The sequence below is a fragment of the Marmota flaviventris genome, chromosome 8 (genome assembly GCF_047511675.1).
Source record: "Marmota flaviventris isolate mMarFla1 chromosome 8, mMarFla1.hap1, whole genome shotgun sequence".
Classification (NCBI taxonomy): Eukaryota; Metazoa; Chordata; class Mammalia; order Rodentia; family Sciuridae; genus Marmota; species Marmota flaviventris.
In genome coordinates, this window is record NC_092505.1 from 63,311,900 (window position 1) to 63,334,793 (window position 22,894).

The following is a 22,894-nucleotide window of genomic DNA, read 5'->3' on the forward strand; positions in this document are numbered from 1 at the left end:
TTGATGAATGAGACTAAACTAAACAAAGGTATAAACAATATAAACAAAGTAGATGTATATTGGGAGATGTTATCTAGGAGGTTTCATAGCTAGGAACAAGTCATGCCTGGCTTCAAAGTTTCAAAGATAGACTAACTTTTCTCTTTTGGTATAGGCTAATACAGCTGGTGACTTTAAAGCCAATGATCATTTACTAGTCTGAAAACCCTGCAGTCCTTAAGAATTATACTAAATGTACTCTACCCATGTTCTATAAATGGAACAACAAAGACTAAATGACAATTCTGTATTGGAGATGGAGCAATCAAACTTTTCCAGTTTCCATATCGCTTATCACCCACTATATAGCAGCTATTAGGCTTGGGTAGAAGTTATCAATCCCCAACTCCAGAGGTTTGCTTATCCCTTCCCATATCTCCCCAACACTCCCACCACTACTACTTCTAGGCCTTAACAAATGAACAGAGCACTGTATCAATGGAGTCACACTAGCAGACCACAGGTGCAATGGTTAAAATAAGACATTGAAATGGAGAGTAGCCATACTAATGGTGTTTCTACCAGCCAATAGGAAAAACATCATAAGGCAATTCTATCCTATAACAAAGGATACTTCTATTATAACTTAGATGTCAGTCATAGTAAATTACTTGATAGTCTCTGAATTCACTATGCTCTTATCCTAAGTTTCAGTTTCTCCACTGCATTATGGAGAAAATAAACATACCAACTTGTAAAGTAATTGTAAGAATTAATTGTATACATAGACACATGGTAAGCTTCAATAAATGTATCAAAACATACCTCAATCATGGCCCTTAGATTTTAACAAAATTATCATCTTTCTTTAAGAAGACTGCATGATTCATAAGGGCAGGAACCCTGCCTAATTTGTCTTTATACACTAAATATTTAGCAATATTAGGAAGTTATTGGTAAATATTTAAAATGTTTAATATGTCCATAATTTAACGTCAGAGTTGAAACTTCTAATGACCATAAGGTAGAATGGGAAAAATAGTTCTATCTTACAAATATTTAAAACATATACAAATCACATTAAAATCATCATATATAAGTACAAATAGTAAAAATATAATGAAATTATACTTTTCAAGATACATGCTCTGTACTCCCATCAAATCCAAAATTTATATTACCTCTGAACATGAAGGGCAAACAGCACAAATAACAAAGAAAAGAAGCACTCATTCACTATGTAAAAATTAGATCAGGTTGCTCATAATTAGAATTAGAAAGTAGGTTTAAGGTCTTTCCTTATCTCCCATGGTTTTCTTTCCCCTGGTGGAAGAACTCAAATTTACTTCAGGTATATGTTCTCTTACACGGTATGGTAAGCACTAAAATGTACAAGGATTGGAAAAAAGAAGAATAGCTAGAAAGGGTGATGATTATATACTCCTGAATCTGTTTATTTGTAAGGAACCACTCTCTTGATTATCCACCAAACCTAAATCATTTTGATTTCCTGCGAATATAACCATCTATTGCAAAAGCTTAGTTCTTACATGTTTCAACAGTAGTAGTCTTTAAATCAATTCATTAGGCATTTTTAAATTTCTGGGCTCCAAAACTAGCCTTTTGTCTCATAATGAGTTTATTAGTATTGGCCATAATGACAGATATATATAGATCCAATAAAAATTTTCCATTCAAAATGACAGAACTACAGTTTCTCAATTTTAAATATTATTTGCAAAATATATAGCCTATGAAGGCTTGCAAAATTAAAATTTTTCATAATAAATTGTGTTAAACCTGAAGAAAAAAACCCTATGCTGGGTGTGGTGGCTCAGGAGGCTGAGGCAGGAGGATTGAGAGTTCAAAGCCAGCCTCAGCAAAAGCAATTCTGTGAGACACCGTCTCTAAATAAAATACAAAATAGGGCTAGGTATGTAGATTAGTGACAGAGTGCCCCTAAGTTTAATCCCCAGTACCAAAAAAAAAAAAAAAAAAAAAAAAAAAAGAATAAAAGAAAAAGAAAGAAAGAAAGAAAAGGAAAAAAACATATGATCTCTAAATATGCCAAGAAAACCAAGTTAAAAATAATATATATTCTCAAACAAAATATTTGCTGCTAAATTCTGCAAAAGGTGAAAATAGTCATTATACGTATGTTTTCAAAATGTCCAGTCCTCAAATATCCTTAAAAGTTAATTGTCATTCTTTTCTTACGGCTTTAATATTTTTTTGATTTTTGAGGATAGTTATTTAAATTTGCATCTCAGGAATGCATTCTGTTTTAAAACTTTAAATGTCCTTGTCATTTAGCATATCATTCATTTATGTAAATTTCAAAAATCTGAAAAAATTAAAATTTTAACTAAGATATTAAAGAAACATTGGTGTTATTAAGAGGTTTTAAATCTTCTCTGTAAATGATACAGAACAGATTAATTTTTTGCATAAATAGTTTGGGGTAAACAATTTGCAGAATGGAACTAATCTCACATTTCCTTCATGCTTTCCCCTATCATGTGACAAGACCATTTCTTTACCTAGAGGGATGATCCCTTTTTGATATGAGCTGGCCCCCAAAAGCTCCTGTGTTAATGCAAGAGGCAAAGTGATTAGGTTGTGAGAGCTGTAACCTAATCAGTTGAATAATCCATTTACTGCATTAATAATTTAAATGGACTAAATGGGTGGTAACTATAGGAAGGTGGGGCATAGCTAGAAGAAGGAGGTCACTGGGGGGTGTGTTTGGGGGGTTTACATTTTGTCCCTGGTGCCTCACTTATTCTCTGCTTTCCCTCTGTCATGAGCTGAACAGTTTTCTTTTGCCAAATTCTTCCAACATGATATTCTGTTTTACCTTGGTCCAAGACCAGTGGAGTTGGTAGACCATGGAGTAAATCTTTGAAACCATGAGTCAGGTATTTTGTTCACAGTGATGAAAAGCTGATTAACATAGTTCATAAAGTTAGCAGCCTCTGTCATGTGAAGTTGTAGTCTTAAAAAAAATAAAAAAGTCACCAAAGGTACTTTGCTCCTTTCTGCTAATTTCAAATAAACATAAAATACCTCTCAGAGAATGGGCTTTCTGGATTTAAGGAGGGAGACAAAAAGTTAATTGCCTATTCTCTAATGCTAACTATAATTCTTGATGAAACATCATTGTATTTTTGTGTACAAGAGATATGTAATTAATTTTTAATATACTGAGTTATTTACACAGTGAACCATGCTGAATGATTTTTGAAAGACTGTAGATGGTGTGGCATCCATCTACAAATTAAATATTATATATATATATGTGTATATATATATATATATATATATATATATATATATATATATATATATATATATATAAATGAATGAAAGGACAAATCATTAAAAAAAATAAAGCATGGTTACAAACACTAAAAGGAGGGAAAAAAATCCTCAGTATTGGAAGATGACATGAATGTCAATATAAGAAAATTAACTAATAAATGGTTAGTAATAATAGAGTTCACCAAGATATATGGATACAAAGTCAACATGTAAAAAAAAGTTGTTTGCTTACACATGAGAAATAATAACTAGAAAATAGGAAAAAATCCCTTCTTATAATTGTGAAAAGAAACTGATAATCACTTCTCATAATAATTATAAAATACTGTGGATCTATGTAAATAAAATTATGAACATCACCTACGATCTATAAATACCAAGTTCCAAGTGCACATGTATTTAATTCAAGCCATCTTCAGTGGCTCATGCACTAAAAATGATATAGTTGGGTTTAGGTACAACTGGGCCTAGGGATTCAAGAAGTTTCCTGGGTTTTTCATGATGTTGGACATCTACTGTTTTTGTCTTGAGCTCCTATTGGGGACTGCTCTTCCTCCCCAAATCCAGTTGTGTAATTAAAACAAAACCACTAATCATAGTGCTCACCTCATGTTTGCAGTTTGAGGATAAAATGTAGTTCATAAAGTACCTGAAGTAAACATTTGTGTACTGTGTAGAAATCCATTTTCTTGAATGGCATTCCTGTGTCAGCGGGACAGCTATGCCGGGAGTTCTTCACCATGTGGTGTGGTCTGCTAGCCAGCTGAGCTGCAGACCCATGGGAGCAATGGCAAGAAAGAAGGGCTGAGCGGTTTCCATGTTGTGTTGGAAGACATGTTACTTTTCCCTAAGGGCAGGGGACAGCCTGATGACCATGGCACCATCAATGACATCTCTGTACTGAGAGTGACCTGCCGGGGAGCCCAGGCTGATCATTTCACAGGGACACGTCTGGCCCCTGGGAGCCAGGTTCAGGTCCAGGTTGACTGGGAGCAGAGGTTTGATCACACGCAGCAGCATTCAGGGCAGCATCTCATCGCAGCGTGGCTGATAGTCTGTTTGGGTTGAAGACAACATATGGGAGTCAGGGAGACTCCAGAGTGTTAATTGAGCTGGACAGCCCCTCTGTGACTGCAGAACAAGTAGCCACCATTGAGCAGAGTGTCAATGAAAAAATCAGAGATCAGTTGCCTGTGAGTGTTCAAGAACTGAGCCTGGATGATCCTGAGGTGGAGAAGGTGAGAGGCCGGGGATTACCAGATGATCATGATGGACCCATTCAAGATGTTACCATTGAGGGTATTGATTCTAACAGGTGCTGTGGGACTCATGTAAACAATCTTAGTTACCTTCAGATCATAAATATTCTGGTTACTAGAAGGGGAAAAAGAACAAAACCAACCTGATATTTCTGGCTGGGAACCAGGTGCTCAAGTGAATGGAGAGAAGTCACGGAACTGAAAAGGCACTGACCACTCTGCTTAAGTGTGGAACAGAAGATCATGTGGAAGCAGTGAAAAAGCTCCAGAACTACTCCAAAGTCCTGCAGAAGAATAACCTGAATCTGCTCAGAGACCTGGCTGTGCACATTGTTCACTGTCTCAGGAATAGCCCAGACTGGGGAGGTGTGGTCATACAATACAGGAAGGAGGGCGATTCTGAGTTCATGAATATCATTGCCAGTGAAATTGGGTCAGAGGAGACCCTCCTCTTCCTAACTGTGGGAGAAGAGAAAGGTGCTGGGCTCTTCTTACTAGCAGGGCCAGCGGAGGCTGTGGAAACCTGAGGCCCAGGGTGGCTGAGGTCCTGGAAGGCAAAGGAGCAGGGAAGAAAGGCCGCTTCCAGGGCAAGGCCACCAAGATGAGCCAGTGGGCAGAGGTGCAGGCGCTTCTACAGGACTATGTCAGCACGCAGAGCACTGAGGAGTGGGAAATCAGGGTGCCCACTCCCTCTGACCGTGGAAGGAGTCTCTTGGACAATAAAATAATGTGACTCAAAATGGTTCTATTACCACTTAAATTTATATGACTAATTTGTACAGTATACTCTAGTGTGCTTGTGTGATCAGCATCTGTTTGTGAATAAGTAGTTTTCTGATTTGGTGCCTATTAGGCATAAAAAAAAAGAATTCCATTTTCTTTTCCCCCTATTTCCTTAATATCATTTATTGAGTATTCCCCTTTCCCCATAATCTGCATTGCCAATCTCAAATTAAAATTTTTTGCATGAGCTTCTTTCTGGTTTCTCTTGTGTTCCTGTGTTACATTCAGTAATCAGTTAATTACACCATTAATAGATTTCCTCTTTCCCCCTTTTCCAACTATTTCTCTAGTCTTATATTCTTTAGTTAAAACTCTTATATTCTCATTAAGTGAGTGATGTTTTGGGAAAATTTCTTATGGCTCTGGTTTGAGTTTCTTATTCAAATCAAAGATTAGTAGAACAGAATAGGCATGGAGAGTCTATATGCATAGCAAATCAGGAAAACAAGGATTTGCAATCCCAGTGAAATATTATAAAGGGGTGCAGAATTTTATTATACTGTAAATTTGGAGGTTAAAGGCAAATTTTATATAAAGTTTTCAGAGACACAATAACTTGTCTCTCATCTGGGTTACATATGGATTTACAAAAATCCCAAGTTGCTTTGGATGTAAATTGTCTAACATTAATTCTTTGCATATTATCCTGACAAATTTTGGTGTCTAACTCATTTCACTATAAAAGAGATTTTAACATTCTTTCACTAGTTATTGTTTTCCCAAGTTATTAGGGAGCTCATTTATAGAAAAATAGTATCAGTTTTTAAATGGCTAAAAATATAAAGTGATATATATTGCACGTGATTGTGCGAGGAAAGGTGGTAAGCTTTCTAATGGATTCTCTAAAATTAATCTCTAAAAACCAAAAGTTACTTCTCTCTCTATATATAAATATATATATGTAATATAGTTATATATGGTCATTATATAATTAGTTCCCTTATTAGAATCTAAGCTCCTTGAGAGGAGAATCTGATTTGATTAACTTTTTATTTCTGTATAGTGATAATTTCATTGTGTTACAAATATTCCCAATTTCTTAGGAGTTAGGCATTCTTTCTCTTGTATTCTAATACTGTACATGACACATGTATACTCAACATAGTAAGTTATTCCTTTATTTCTCTCTCAGAAAACAGAGAACTTTTTGGAGGAAAATTGCCAAATCATTTTGTTTTTTTAGTTTCTAAGAACCTACTGATTTTAAATGTCCATCGAATGTATTTGTTGTGAAAAATATGCACATACTATTTGTTGAATGAATGGGTATAGTATAAAGGAAAGAGGCAGGTAGACTTGAGTTCGAACACAAGTCTGTCACTTGTGATGCAGTATATTCAAAGTCTAAGTATCCTCATTTGTAAGTAGGAAGATTATCATTTATTACTAATGTCTTGAAAACCTTAGAAACATTTTATTTCTGAAAGCATGTTAGAGATCAGAAGTTTTTCATAAAATTCTTTTCTAAGCAATGACTCATCTTATTTTCCTTTTCTATCTTGCTTTTCCCATTGTCCTCCCATGTTTTCTTATCATGCTGTTCTTATTCTTTTTCCTCAGTTCTGTTAATTGCTAACCAAAAAAAAATCTCTTGTCTTCTATCATAATTATGAAATTCTTGCTACATCTTTTGGAGTGTTTGTATAGGGGAGAGTGGCAAGGTGGTGAAGATATGTAGGGTGTAATGTAAATATGAAGACTGAGGCATTCCTTAGAGACTTAAGCATTCTAATATTGGCAGAATAGAGCATAACAACTCTTAAATAGGGGCAGTTAAACCCAAGACCTCACTTTACTACTAATGCCTTATAACCCCAACAACATTTATATCAATTTACGGAAAGTTATCTTTAAAAATGTGTTGAAAGCGTTAAGTGTTCAGAAGTATTTTTTTTTAATATTTATTTTTTAGTTTTCGGTGGACACAACATCTTTATTTTGAGTGGCCACTGCTTGTTGAATATATAGGATTAACTATTGGAACACTGTTAACCTGTACTATTTTTCTTATGTGAAGTTGATCCGTATGGAATACTTATTAGTTGTCGCTACATCACTTTCCGTAAGATTTATGTATAAATTTAAAAATGTTTCGGCTTCCATGTTTATAGCAATTTGTACACCTCACTGGTCTTTAGATATCTGATTGGATAGTTTTCTTAATTCTGAACGTCTGTCTCTTACATATCATCCTTAAGGTAGCTTTAAAGTTTAATGAGGTCAAGGTCTTATGCTTTTTTTTTTCATTAGGGCTAACCTATTTTGCTTAGATTCTGCCAAAGACTTCTATCTAGTCAAAGTCAGGCATCTAGTGTGGAAAGCAGGCTGCACGTGCCAAGGAAATATAAATTAAAATCCAGAAGACTTAATTTAAGTCTATTAGAAACTATATATCAGATTCATGTCTTATAAGCAATGTCATTTTCAAATTGAAAATACAGTACATTCTTTATGCATTGTATTTTTGATAAAGTCTCTTATTATTATTATTTTTTTAATGATAGATTACTATTTAAGTTCCCTAAAAATTTCAACTTCTTATTTTGGCAGGAATAATTTTCCTTTATAAACTGAAGGGCAATTATTTTTTCCATCTTAGTCCTTTCAAGAAAAATTTTTTTTTTAACCTATCCTGGCCTTCCTGTTGGCCTTGAGACTCATTTTTACACCCCAATGTCTGAGTACTGGACCAATATTTGTAAGAATATGGCTCTGGGGAGTGTTATGTTGAGTGACTAGTCATAGAGAATGAGGGTTTTATTGAAGCATCTGAACTGCATTTAATTTTTCGTGTCCGCTTTATTTGTTCCTTTTAGCTCTCAGGTTACTGAATTTTGTGGGCTTCGGTTGGGTCTTTGGAACTTCAGGCGTTTGGTAATAAGAAACATAATCTGCTTTTTCCGGTAGGATGATAAATCCTCATTTATATTAAGGGTGGCTTATTCGAAAGTGTTTTTTTTTTTTTTTTTTTTTTTTTTTTTTTCCTTTTTATTGGTTGTTCAAAACATTACAAAGCTCATGACATATCATCTTTCATACATTTGATTCAAGTTCTAAACAAATTCTCCCTTTGAGCCCTGGCGTTGCTTAAGGCGGCCTCTGGTGACCTACCTTGGCAACCCGTACCCCATTTCTCAAGAATCAAGATGACCCAGTGTGGCCTTGTATGCTGCCACCACGCCAGACCCTCTAGCTTGCTTTCCCTTCCACCACCCAGGATCAGGATTCCATCCTGCTGCCTCAGCCGTCTGCGACAGCGACATCCCCTCCAATCTCCAACCCTCCCGCGGCTCCCCCCTCAGAGCGTCTCGCCACGCCAGACAGCGGGTAACCGCCGCCTCCGCCGGGGCATCCCGGCTTCTAGGCCTAAAGCGCTCCAGACACCTGCCTCTCACTGGCCACCGCCGCTGCCCCTCACCCCGCAGTCCCCTCGACAATTGGCCCCAGGCCGTCATTCGTCATCCTCGGGCCTCTCCTCGTGTCCCGCCTCCATCCTCGGGTCATTTAAGTTTATCACAAATAAATAAATAAAGGAGGAAATAGAAATGCGTAGAAAGTAAAAGCAGTTGGGAGGGGGCGGGGGAGTGGAGAAAATGGGGCGGGGCGGAGGAGTAAACAACCAAACTTGATTGTGTCTGTGTTGGCCAATCAGGGTTCATTCGAGTCCGGTCTGACGGGCTCTGTCGACCAATAGTTTTCCATCTGTCGGATCACTGAACGACTAGATGCGACTGACCTCTCCAGAGTGGGCGAAGGTGCGGCAGAGCGGGGGAGGGAGTGGGAGGACTGTCTGCCAATCGTCTATTAACAATACTTTGAGCGAAGTTTCCGCTCCCCAATGGATGTTTAAGATAGCGGATTGGGTCTCTCCTAGCCCAATCGAACAAGGTAGAGATGAGGGAAGGGGTAGTAGGGGGCGGGGACAGAAAGGGGAGGAGGAAGAGTGCATTTTGTTTATGGGCGGCAACCTCACGAGGGGCGTCCTATTCTTATTGGCTCACTGAAGCCAAGAGTGGCATGAGCGCAACCAAATAGTGGTGAAAGCTAGAGGTTCGCGGCATGAGGCGCCCAATGTGGGCCTTCTGCCGAAGAAGTAGGGGCGGGGGGAAGTTTAGGAGTTGAGGAAAGAAGATTAAAGAGCGCAAGGAGGTAACGCCAAAAACTCTAATTTGTTGTGGGGCCGCGGGGAGAGATGGGTGTGTGCGTGCCGAGGGGGGCCAGGCGTCTGTTAGGCGCTGGAGTGGGGGGCGGCGGAACTGGGAAGGCAGGGAGCGGGGTGGGGCTGGGGGGAGCGAGTTACGGAGCAGCGAGCCTGCGGGCCGTCAGCCGGCCCAGCGCGCGTCCCGCGCCCCGCCCCGAGCGCGCCCCCTCCTCCGGACTCCCCTCCTCGCGCCCAGCTGCGGCCTCACCCGACCCGGCGGGGAGGGTCTCTGGGTGCCAGGAGCGGGCGGGGCGTCCCGCATCTGGAAACGTGTCTTCTGCCTTTTTCTCTTTACTCCCTGCGCCTGGAGCTGCCGCTTCCAAGAAGAGGAGCTGAGGGGGACTAGCCGGGGCTCCGGAGCTGCTAGAGGCGCCCGCTTGTCTTCCGTCCCCTCCCTCCTCGCCCTCCCCCGCTTGCCATGGCTCTCGCGGTCTCTGGAGCGTCTTCAGAGAACTGGGGGCGGGAGGTGTCCTGGCCCCAGAGCGGCTGGACGCCTCTCCAGACGCCGGAGCTACCGGCCCTCGCCTGCTTCGCTTCCAGGACTAGAGAGAGGAGGGGGCTTGGGAAAGGGAGACCCATCTTTCCTTTTTCTCCGTCTTTGGGCCACTTCGGAAACATTAAAAGACGTTGACGCTTTTTGATATCTGAGATAAAACGGTTGGAAGGCTTTTGAAAGTTTCTGTGCGCTCCCTTACATTGTTTAATGCATTCCTGTCTGTGTGGCTCTTCAGGTCCTTCCCCAATCGCGAAGCCGTTACCCTTTTTTAAGGATGCTGGAGAGGCAGGAGGCAGGAATTTTCTAAAAGTTCTATTGATAAACACACTTGCAGAAGCATATGCTAGGCACACACACAAACTATAAACATTAGCGAAAAACACAATATGGCGTACAGCTACACTACCTAGCGCGCGGTAATCCGCTGATCTCTTACTCTCAACCAGGTTGAAAGAGGTCAGTAGCAGGATGACAGCTCTCACAATAAAAATCTGAATGAAACAGGAAGTAATTTTGAAGCTTGTGGGTGTAGTACTGTTCTGAGAGTCAGCATTGGCCCAAGCTAAGTTGAACGTGCTACCTTTCTAGAAATGTGAAAATTATCTTCAGTATGTTTATCATTAAAAATACAGAAATGCTGAAATGGCATTTTCTAGCTGGAGGCCAAGTGTAAATTTCAGCTGTTAATACTGGAGGCCACTCATTCCCCCAGTGTTTTCAAGTGAACTCTGTTCTAAAGTTACTGTTGTAACTTGTTGCCATTGAAAGTTTTAGGCATATAACTTATCTTTTTGTAAATAAATTCTATACATGCAAATACTGAATTTAACTTAAATTCGTAAACGATTCAATTTCATTCTGTTTCCGCTCCTAATCTCTTTGCCATCTTGTGGAAATAGACTCCACCCTTACCCTACTTAACCCTCATGTAGATTTGACCAGTCAAGATTTGACTTTTGTGTATTTTTGCTTTACAACTGGGACTGTCTATATTTCTAGGAAAAGAAAAAAGCTGCTTAAGTTGATTTTCATGCCCTTAACCTTTGTCATTCTTAGCCAGAATATATCAGAATCACATATCGAAACACAAACAGTACATGATAATATTCCTGTGCCATCTCTTGAATTCTATTCTCCCTAGAAGGGTTTGAAGATGTCCTTGAAAATGTTCTGATGTTACAGTTCTTTGCTCAAGTTTTAATTTCCCAGATTGGGGCTGTGATTTCCATTGGGCTCAGTTTTGAAAAAGTTTAGATTTGAGAACACATGGTGCTGAAGTAATCAGGTGAGAAGAAGAAAAGTGAGTTTTTAAGAAAAGCAATAGCTTGTTTAAGTGAGTTGGGCAGTTGGATACTTCTGGTGTTGTGGTTTCATATCTTAAAAGACAGTGAAATACAGGCTTTTGCATATGAGGATTAGGCAGCAAACTTACTGTCTACCAGCCTTCAAATCAGCATGCCCTTTCATGGTGAGGTTCCAATTTTAACAGGTTAAAGAAAATTTGAGACTAAAAATTGTCAAATTTTATTCATTTCCAGGAAGAAGTCTTTATCCTTACCCATCTAGGCCAGTGTTTTAAGACTACTACTATACCAAGAAGATACAAATATAGATCATTTACACCACTAGCTATATGAGAAGCAAGATGAAATTAAAGGAAATAATTGAGGAAGGAGAAAATTTTCATGTGAGAAATTTTTTGGTGGTGGTGGTGGTGGGGGATAAGTGTTATGTCAGTTTCCTACATAGTTAGGATGGAAAGTTGAGACCCACCAATATCCAGCTCCTCTTTCTGTCAATTTAATAAGAATTTGACTACTTGGATAAGGAAGAAAATCTAAGGGAAAAACAATTTTAAGTGAATTATTTTTGTCTCATTAGTGAAAGTCTTCAGAAGGCTTTCTGATAAATTGGATTTCCTAGAAAAATGGCTAGACCAAATAATTAGTTTATTTTAGAAGAGCAATAGGACTATAACCAAATTCTTGTGAAGGATCTATAATTTATAAATGAATTTCAAATTATTCCAAATATCTTCAGAATAAGTGATAAGGAGACACTTTAAAACATTTGGAATGTGGAAGTGGAGCAAAATGGATTCTGTTTTATTCTCTGAAATAATCATGTTTTTCTGCAGTGGATGGTTAAATCATCAAATTGTTAAAGACATTGTTCTAGGCACTTGGGATATTGACAGTGAATAATACAGAAATTGCCTGCCCTTGTGGAACTTACATTGTAATATTACACAAAGTTTGTGTACTCTGCATTGCTAGGAGGTGAGATTTTTGGGTGGAACTTTAAACTCTAGCTGCTTTCTTATTTTAGGAACTATGATTTGAAAGATCTTAGAGAAGTTTCAGGGATAGGAAGGTGTTTACCAATTGCAAATTATAGGAAAGGGAGAGTTTAGTTTATTTATATTTGTACCTTTTGTTATTGTCATGAAACATCTCCATATATTTCAGTAAGTTTTTTTGACAGATAGGGGTTTTATATTTTTCACAATTTTAACCATGTTTTTAAAATAAATAAAAATGTTGCTTTATATTTAAAAATATCTTGTGTCCTGAAATTTACTGTAAATTTCAAATGTAGCATTGTCTTGTTAGCAAAGTTTGGTAAAACAACTGCTACAATATCTTAATTTTTGGTTAAGATTTGTTTTAGGAATATATCTGAGAAATCAAGTGCCTCAATCTTTTTAGTTGTGGTTTTAACAAAAGAAGATGAAAATTGTAATTAATTTACAGTTGGCATTAAAGAGGTAGAAAAAGAGAGACTGCAAAAAAAAAAAAAAAAAAAAAAAAAAAAAAAAAAAAACTTTGTTATTTAAACCTTTTTTAAAAAACTCCAGAAGCATTTGATTGGCACATCTCTGATTTAATAGACCATTTGTAATGCAAGAGGAACATTACAGAAGATTTTAGCATTACTTTAATCATTTCATCTGTAGGTGGAAAAATCCTAGGTTCTAACAGAAGGAAACTTGGTGCCTCACAAATGAGTGTATGATTTAACTCTGAGTTTGTGGCTTCATGTAGTGGGTGTCTCACCTTTCTAAAACCTAGTTCATGCTTTTTTTTTTGGTTACTGGAGATTGAACTCAGGTGCACTTGACCACTGAGCCACATCCCTAGCCCAATTTTGTATTTTATGTAAAGACAGGGTCTCACTGAGTTGCTTAGCACCTAGCTAAATTGCTGAGGCTGACTTTGAACTTGCTCCTGCCTCTGCGTACTGAGCTACTGGGATTAGAGCTGCTGGGATTAGAGCTATTGGGATTACAGGCATTCACCATGCAGGGCAGTAGTTCACTCTTCCTAAAGAGCAAGTTCTGATTTTTATTTTTCTCTATCATTGAGAGTCTTACTTTGTTAACCAAATATAAGTTTAGTTCTTAAATGGGATAGTTTATTTTATACACCATCTTCCTTCTCCCAGTTCCCCCATCCTCTGATGTTGGGTTTGTATCTCCATGTGTATATTGGGATCTCTCTTTATGCTAATATGTAGCAGAACGAACCTCCATACTGATGAATTTTAGAGGATTTGTCATCATAAGAAAGCCATAAACATGAAGATTTAGGAGGATATGAAGACTTTACAACATCAAATGAATTGCTTTAGCTGAATTTTTTAAAAGGCAAAGTGGAAGAATGGTTAATAGAATGATAAAAACTAAGAACGTTACCTAATTATAATAAGGGTGGTTAAACAATGTGTGTTTATGTGTGTATGAGAATATATTTATAAATGAGCAGTTTTTAAATAAAGATATATTTTAGTACTGAATAAATAATTCCAGTTCTGCTCTGTGGTCCTTGATATATTGGAATGTGTTCAAAGTTCCCAGGTGATTTTGTTTAACATGCTTTGTTACCAGAACTTTCCTATGAGTAACATAAAAACAAAAATTAGTTAAATCTTTGTAAATTTTTTATTGGGAGGATGATTAGCATGCTATTTTGGAAGTTTTCTTCAAGTGTGATTACCAAACTGTGCATAAATAAATACAATCTGAAATGGGAAGTTCATAGAACCTGAATCCACATAAGATAGATGAATGTTTCAAAACGAGTTATTCATAGTTCAAAAGATAAAATCCTGACATCTGTCAAGCTTTTTATAGTAATAAAATAAGCATGACTAATTCTATTAATATTCATATTTGTAAGGTAAGTTTAAGCATGTGTACAGTGCATTTTAAGTCAAAATTTGGGGTGTTATTGGCTAGACACAGTCATTTCTTTGCCAGAGATACTAGGCTGTGTGAGGGCTAACCATCTGTCAACTGGTGATAGAGACAAAGAAAGGTTTTAATATACTAGTTTAAAATGTCCACAAACTTGTTTTGAACTGTATTGTCATTTTGTTTGGCCTTCATACTCTATGTTGAATATGCACTGGGTCAGTCACCCACTTTGTTTAATGAACAAACGATTCAAGGTCTAGATAAGGTTATTGTCACAGCTGATGGGTTCTAGATGCAAGATAAAATATGTTTTGATTTTGCTTTCATGTAATGATCAAAAATTCACAAGTGGACTGACCACCCACTAGCAATTATACAGTTTCAGGCATGCTTATTTTATCGTCCCATTCTTGATTTTGGTCTTAATTTTTGTGCTTTATAGATTCAAGCCTTATATTTCAGTCTCATTCCTGAGCTGTTTGGGGGGAAAAATGTAGCAACAGGAATCCAGATTGCCTGTTTTAGGTACAATATGGTGTGATGTGAAATTGAAACAGCAGATTGGTGAGAAACTTTAGTTTCAAACAAATATAAACTAGTTTGTTTAGTGAAGTCGTACACAAAACAGTAGTCTCTATTGACAGGGCAATTTTTTTTTTTTTCAGTAATTTCCATATTATGAGGTTACTTTGGTTCTTTGGGCCATAAGTTTATTTCTAAGATGTTATATAACAAAAATAAGTTCTAATATTGCTGATTGCAATAATATAGTTAGATATGGCAGGCCATGGAATTATTTATAGCAGCGCTAATTATATCAATAAAAATAGCAATATTAATACTGTGTCAAAATCCATTCTTGACAGTATAAGGTAAACAAAGCTATAGTCAAAGCAGGCAGCCTGTCTTTACTGTCAGCTCATGAATATACACTTCAGGAAAAATATACACACAGTTTAGAGAGTTAGGTGTACTGATTTAATCTCTTTTCAATTTTGACCTTTTTTTTTAGAGGTGTTCTTTCTAATTCAACACAAGATTAAAAAGATCTGGGTTTGTAGTTTTAAAATTCTTGGGATCCATTATCTTATTGTCATTGGTAAGTTTCTAAAGATTTACTTATTTATACTGCACTGCTTTATAAATTATCAGAAATTCATTTTATGTGTACCTTTATTCTTGGAACACAGGTTACCATTGCAAAAGAAAACTAGAAGAACCTCTAACAATTTACAAAATAAAAAACATAGCTACCATATTCTACTTCCCTTCTCTCTCTATTTCTCTCTCTCTCTCTCTCTCTCTCTCTCTCTCTCACACACACACACACACACACCAAAATAAATCACTGGCTTCCTTTAGATATGGAAAAATGTGCTTTACCATAGTTTGATTCAAGGAAAACTTCAAATTTTCTTTTAAGTTTTCATTTTTTCTAATCAGTTTTTTTTAAACAATCTTATTGTATTTTAAACTTACTTTCCTAAGACTATGTATTTAAAGAGGTAGAAGTCTTTATGTAAATTTTTAACTTGAGGGTAAAACATCTATCTTTTTAATCTCATATATTAATTTTAATTCTTTCATTTTATTGCACATTGTCAAAATCTTGGGTGTAAGAGTGAGTTAGTAGAGGTTGGTCTAAATAGAGTGCTGCCACTAACTAGTGGTATGATTTGGGGCATGTCATATAGTTGTGTGGATCTCTGCTATATGTCCCTGATGTTTTCATCAACATTTGAATCATTTTAGTTGCAGACAGTGATACTGGTTGGTGAAGTTTGGACTATCAGGAAAAACTAAAATATTCACATGTAAAATATTTTTAGTTTTTTGATAGTTTTTATTTTAATGATACCTGCTTTTAAAGTAAGCAGAATACAACAGACACTAGTATTGCTGTATGTATAAACGTGGCTGTATAACCAATGTGATCCTGCAGTCTGTACATGTGGAAAAATGAGAATTCATACCCCATTTGAATCAAATGTATGATATGTCAAGATAGTTATATTGTCTTGAGCAACTAATAAAAAATAAAGTAAGCATAATTTATAACTATCTACAGTTATACACTGCAGATACAATATTAAGTGCTCATAATCCCTTGCATTTGGTAAATACAGGAACTTTATTAGTTTACATGAATTTTTCACCAACTGACCTTAACTCAGGAAGCTATATTAGTAACTGAATTTATAAACTTAATACTTTGCATCTCATCCAGCATAAAGTTGCCCAACTAAGGAAAACAGGTAATAATAATGAATTCAATCATTTTATGATTCCATAAAATACATAGTTCAATAAATATGTCTCCAAAGGAAGAAAGTGGAGTTGGTTTTTGTACCTCTCTTGTTTAGGTGGTAAGTAAATATACTTTGAGTCATCAAGAACTATCTCCATATGGATCTTAGAAAATTTGGAATTTTAACTACTGATTTGATTTTTGATTCTATATTATACCCATTCAGAAGTAGATTCCCTTAGAAGGAATGGTAATGCAGACAAATTTGCCTATTTATTTTGATATGGAGTACTGGAAAGGATCTGTGTTAGAATAGACTTTGCACACACTGTCCTGTCATATATAAAAAAACAACTGTATGCAATTTGTGTGGACATACTTTATGGATCTATATTTATGATAACCTCAATGTTTTCATTTAAAGTTTCAATTAGGGGGCTGGGGATGTGGCTCAAGCGGTAGCGTGCTCGCCTGGCATGCGTGCGGCCCGGGTTCGATCCTCAGCACCACATACAAACAAAGATGTTGTGTCCGCCGAAAACTGAAAAATAAATATTAAAAAATTCTCTCTCTCTCTCTTAAAAAAAAAGAAGTTTCAATTAGGTTATTTTAAGTGATTCATTTATTTCTTTTGCTATTATAAATGGTTATGAGAAGCTCAAATGTATCAAATGCTACTTATTCACAAGTAGAAACAGAAATCTGCAGAAATTTATATAAATATGGATCCTCTGCCTTTCCTACATCTACCCGACATCTACCCACAGCTTCAGATATTCCTGGAACTGATCATACAACATTTTATAAATCACCCCATAGAATATTTTGTAAATTCTATAATAATTAGGGAATATAAAACTAGCCTATCAAATGTCTAGTTAATAGAAGTTGCAAAAAAAATTTGAGATCAATTCATTTGGGACAAAAAGTGGTATGAGTGTTTCAGTACATGCACATAATGAGAAAGATATTCTAAATGAGCTTAAGTGAAACTGATTTGGGAGTGTTGACTGAAACCTAGCATGTGTATTGAGGAATTTCTGTGGGCTGTTTTCTACAGACATTGGTGTCAAAAACACAGCACCATTTTTAGAGGGAAGTACAGTGAAAAGAAAATTAAATGCATTTAAACAGTAGTCAACTTTTATTGTGAGCTTACATTGAATAAGATATTGGTTATATCTGTATTTTTTTAAGTTAGTTCCACAATCATAGGAGATGGATACCTTTATTATGCCAATTTTAATGATAAGTTAAGGCTTAGAAAGAATAATTAAATATCTTATTCAAAGTCACATAGCTAGTATGTAACAGGTGGGAATTCAAACTCAAGACCAGCTCTAGAGGACATAAATTTAATTACTACCCAATCAGGACTCTATTTTGGGTCTGTTTTCCCTCAGAACTTGTTCAGATTAGTACTGGTAATTTTATTTAAAGAAAGGCATATTTGATTTGGAGAAGATTCTAGAGAAGGGCACAAAGTCAGAGAGTTTAAAGTGGGAGGAAGAAGGGTTGCTATGGGAGAGTCTGGCTTTTATAATTTAACTCTCCAGTCTAGATTTAAAAATGCTGAGGGAATTTGTGCAAAGGTTTTACAGAGGATGGATTCAGTAGCTGCCTTCTGATGTGGTGCCATAGATAACGGTAGAACTGGGTAACATGTTAAAGCAAGCTATGGAAATTGTGAGTAGGAGCAGGTCAAAGGAAAGGTTAAATTCTGGGAGTACTGGGAAGGTAGAAGTCAAAAAGAAAAACTAAATCAAACCAGATTGAATAATCAAGAACTAAGTATCATAGGGAAACAGGATGTGGTAGAACAGAAATAGCATATTCAAACTGGTAGATCCTACTGACTTTGGAAGGCCCTTATGTTTATTGTTTATTGTTTGTTGTTTGTGCCCTTTTATTTGTTTCAAAAACCAAGAGCTGGCATAAATATGGGCCATGTAGTGTTTGTGGTACAGAGATTGCTATGCTTTTGGCACAGAAAACACAAGAATCAATACTAGCCTAAATTTATGCATGTTTAAGCATATTACAAAGTCTCTAATTTAGTACAACAAACTGGTAAACCAATTTTTGAGTGCCTATTTTGTGCCATCCAATTTTGAACTGTTCTTAGGGGCATTTAAAAATATCTATTCGGAATTTAGCTTTCAAATACAAGAGAATACCTGTTAGCTTTCCTGAGGGTTTGATGGATATGAGGAAGAAATAACTTATATCTTAATTTTAATTGGTTCATTATGTAATTTAGCCTTTGATCTCTTCCCTTGTATATGGATTTTAAAACAGGCTCTTCCAAGATTAGCATGGAACATAGTCTAGACTTTGTTCATGTAGTTTTTTTTAACTTAGTATGTTACTATAATGAAAGAAAAGTTTAATTTTATTTAATAGTATATCTCAAAGCAAGTATTTATAGTTGTGTATCCTTTATCTACAAGGTACTAAAGATTTCAGAGGTTTTTAAGAGATAATATTTATTTTTGAGCTATGTTACATATGTTAGTATGAAAGAATGAAAATGCTATACCATCACTTACATTACTTATCACAATATCTCTGATATTTTATTCAGACTTATTTTTAGTGCATTGTGGTATATAGTGCAAGGATGATTTTGCAGGCTTCATATGGTTATATCACTGAAAAAATATATTGTGAAATTTATATTGTGAAAGTCATCAACATTCAATTCCAGCATGATAAGTTTTCCTCTTCAGGTTCATTTTTAGATCTAATCTTTATTTTTGTTCTTTTGATATCCTATGGTACTTAGTTTTCTTAACAGCTATGTTGTTTGTATCTCACCATCCTTTATATATGTGGCCCTTAGATATAGTCCCTTGAAAACTTGTACTCATAATCTTTCTTGTTCTAGAGCATGACATAGAGGGTTCTTTTGAGCTGAGAAGCAAAACAGGAAAAAGTGAACAGGATTCCAGATCCTTCCAATTCAGATATTCTATATGACAGTCTGAACATTTGTAGCAAAGTTACAATTTGAAACAAAGTGTATCTGAGGCAAAAATAAATAGTGGTGGTTTTTCTGTACATTTGGGTTATGCATATCTTTATACGTGTAATGATGACACTTTCTATTTTATGTGTGATGATGAGTTTTATTATGCAAAAATAGATCGTTCTAGTATAAAGTGAATTTGATTCAGTTTGGTGTTCTGTGTGCAGCTTAACTCACAACTCAAAGTCTTTGAGATTTTTCACTCAGAAAACGTAACAGACTTATACCACACTATTTTTTTTTTAAATTTTTTTTAGCTATAGATGGACACAATACCTTTATTTTTATGTGGTGCTGAGGATTGAACCCAGGGCCCTCACACATGCCAGGCGGGTGATCTGCCTGTGAGACACAACCCCAACCCTACATGTGGTATTTTAAGGACAGATGCCATAATTTACTCATCTTGGTGGCTATGGTATTAGTATGATATTTGTCACTCAGGAGGGATTCAATAAATGTTGTTGTCAAGCTGTTTTTCAAGTGTATCTGAGGAATATGACTTTAATTTTTGCTTTTTAGCCTAAACATTTCCTTATTTTCAGCTAACTCTGGTTCAGATTTAGTATTGTGAAAATTATTACCTGTTTTAGACTTTTTCTGTAATTTTCCAAGACCCAAACATTTTTACACAAGCTTATGATCTTTTATCCTTTTAGACACTTAATGAAATTCTATCATGGCAGAAGTTCAATAAAAAAGTATATTTATTGTGATTCAGAAAAGAAATATATCAGACATCATCTATCAATGGTAAAGCAAATCTACTACAATCAATTCAGGATATTGTGTTGAATAGAGTACACAGAATTATATTACCTACTGATTCAAAGATGAAACCCAAATTTCATATCCTATATGATTCCTATCTGGATATTAGGACAAACAAACCACAGTCCTTTTTGCACCTTGTAGATTGCAATTGAGATTTTGAACATTTCATATGAGCTTTTTAATTCTTAAAAGTTCATGAAATTTAACATCATTAAAAATGTTCTGTTAATTTTACCTCATCTGAGTTATTTAGAAAACAATTCTAGTTAAATATTTTAATATTAATGATATTCATAGCTCTTCTAGAAAGTAAAAAAGATAATTGGACTATGAACAATATTAAAGGCAATATCATGTAAACCACATATTGGACACGTGTTTTTTCCCTGAATAATAGTGACATCATTTTTATATTTATAGGACTTGCTAGTACATATTGGGAATTTTACTTGATTGTCCAAAATCATAATTTGTTTTTCTACTAACTGAAACTAAAACAAATTTATTTGAAGTTGTGTACAAAAAAAGATAATTATGTTCTGAAATAATTAAAACTGGAATTGCATTAAAGCTTACATAAAGTGATTAATAGCTGTAGTTTATTTGGAAATCAGTATCTAAGACCATACAAAAATATTGTCATTTTTATATACTGTATTCAGGAATGTGTCTTCTGAGGAAACTGTTGATTTGGGGGAATAATAATAATAAAGTTCAAACATAGACCTATATACCCCATCCCACCCACAGACTATTTTAAAACGGAGGATTTTAAAAACAAATTGATATATAACCATATGTATGGTTCTCTTTCCCTTTACTTCTGATTCTAAGCTTCCTACCTTTCTGTATGAAAGGGCTGATGCAATCTGTGAACAACTGTCATGAAACCTTGAAAGAGAAATATTGCTCTGGAAATTTTATACCTTCAATTGGGCAAGTAACTAGGAGAAAAAATACAGGAGTCCATGGTCAGCATCAGAAAGCAGCAGACATTGGGATGAAGTTGGGCTTCAGAAGTCTGTTAACCCTAAGGAAGAAGATGAATATTTACACATTTTAAGAATCTAGGTCTCCCCAAATAGGTATAAAGTCAAAATAGCTGAATGGTTTCCTTTTTGTCTTTGCGGCTAAAAAGAAATAGAGATAGGACAATATGGAGTTCTTCCTTCATGTGTCTTGGCAGGGAATTGACATTCAATATTTACTTTGTACAACCTGTTATCTTTCATTTAGGATTCTCACAACATACCTGAGCTCCAATAAGTTATCAATGAAAACTTAACAATCCATTGTGGAGATCCAGTAAAAAATGAGACAGGAAGATTATAATAGGCAAATCAGAATACACACCCAAGACATCTAGTTATTGTTGACTAATATAGAAGGAACTTGAACTTGAAATTCAAGTAAATAAACAAATTAGGAGAACTTAAGGTACTAAAAAACAAAACAAAACAAAACCCTCATTTGAACAACTTAGTGGACATTGGAAGGAAAACATGATTACTGTTGAAATATGGTGGACATGGTGGCACATGCCAGTAATTGATTGCAAATTCACAGTCAATGTCGGCAATTAGTGAGACCCTGTATCAAACTAAAAAATGAAAAAAAGGACTGGGGATGTAGCTCAGTGGTAGAGAGTCCCTGTACTGGAAAAAAAAAAGAAAAGAAAAGATGAAGAAATTTGAATTAATATATACTAAAAGACAAATGCAAGAAATATATCAAAGCACAACATAAACTAAAACAATATCTTGAATAAAAAAGGTGAGATTTTGCAAATATAGAAATCAAAACATGAATAATAGTATAATTACAGAGGAAGAACTTAGAATAAGGAGAAATATAATTAAAAATGTTAAAAGTAAATTTATCTGAGATTAAGAAAAATCAGTTTATGAATTTAAAGGGTTTACTAATTTAAGGTCTTGATCAAAAGAAAAAACAGGCATATCCTGATAAAGTTCTGAATTCTACATGTCAATTGAAACATAACTCTCAAGTAAAACAAATTCCTATAAAGAATAGTATACCAAAGTCTCATAGGACTACATATCCACAATACTGGAAATTAGAAGATAAACTACTGCAGATTTCTAAAAGGAAATAAGTATAATCCAAAAATCTCAGTCATCAATTGGACCTAAGATGAAATACATTTAGACATACGCAGGAGCTGAGAGTATATAATAATTACACACCATCTGAGAAAATGCCTGAGAATAGATTATAAGCAAGCAACAAATGAACCTCAACAAAGTCTTCAGGATGAAGACAATGAAGAAAATAGTGAATAATAATGAACATTTACATATAATTCTGCATGTGTGAATATAGGTAAAATTTCATCTTAAAGAGGTATCAAGCAATATTTAAAATAAGCAATTTCAGGGCCTTGAAATAAAAGAATCCTATTTCTGTAAGAAAAAATTTAAGTGTAGTACACGTCCCATTGAAACAGGAGGGGCTGGGTAGCTGAAGTGTCAGGAGGAAAATGATAAGGATGGGAAGAAAGGAAGAAAAAAAGGAATGTATTCTAAAGATATCACAGGAGAAAATGAAGGTGTGGAATCTTGGTGGGAGAAAACTGTCACATAATGAACA

At 35.5% G+C, this 22,894-nt stretch overlaps 1 protein-coding gene and 1 pseudogene across 8 annotated transcripts in view; both read left to right on the top strand.

Moving 5' to 3' along the window:
* Window positions 1-3,993: 3,993 nt before the first annotated feature.
* LOC114093195 (alanyl-tRNA editing protein Aarsd1 pseudogene) lies at window positions 3,994-5,292 on the top strand (annotated as a pseudogene).
* A 4,083-nt stretch (window positions 5,293-9,375) lies between these two features.
* Window positions 9,376-22,894, top strand: part of Zbtb20 (zinc finger and BTB domain containing 20) — an 806,989-nt gene continuing 793,470 nt past the window's right edge. For 7 of the 8 annotated variants that reach the window (XM_071615319.1, XM_071615317.1, XM_071615313.1 and 4 more), the window contains exon 1: window positions 9,378-9,491. The gene's annotated coding sequence lies outside the window, so the exon portion shown is untranslated. Of the gene's footprint in view, window positions 9,492-22,894 lie in introns of all 8 variants that reach the window. The other variant, XM_071615331.1, reaches the window with a different exon arrangement.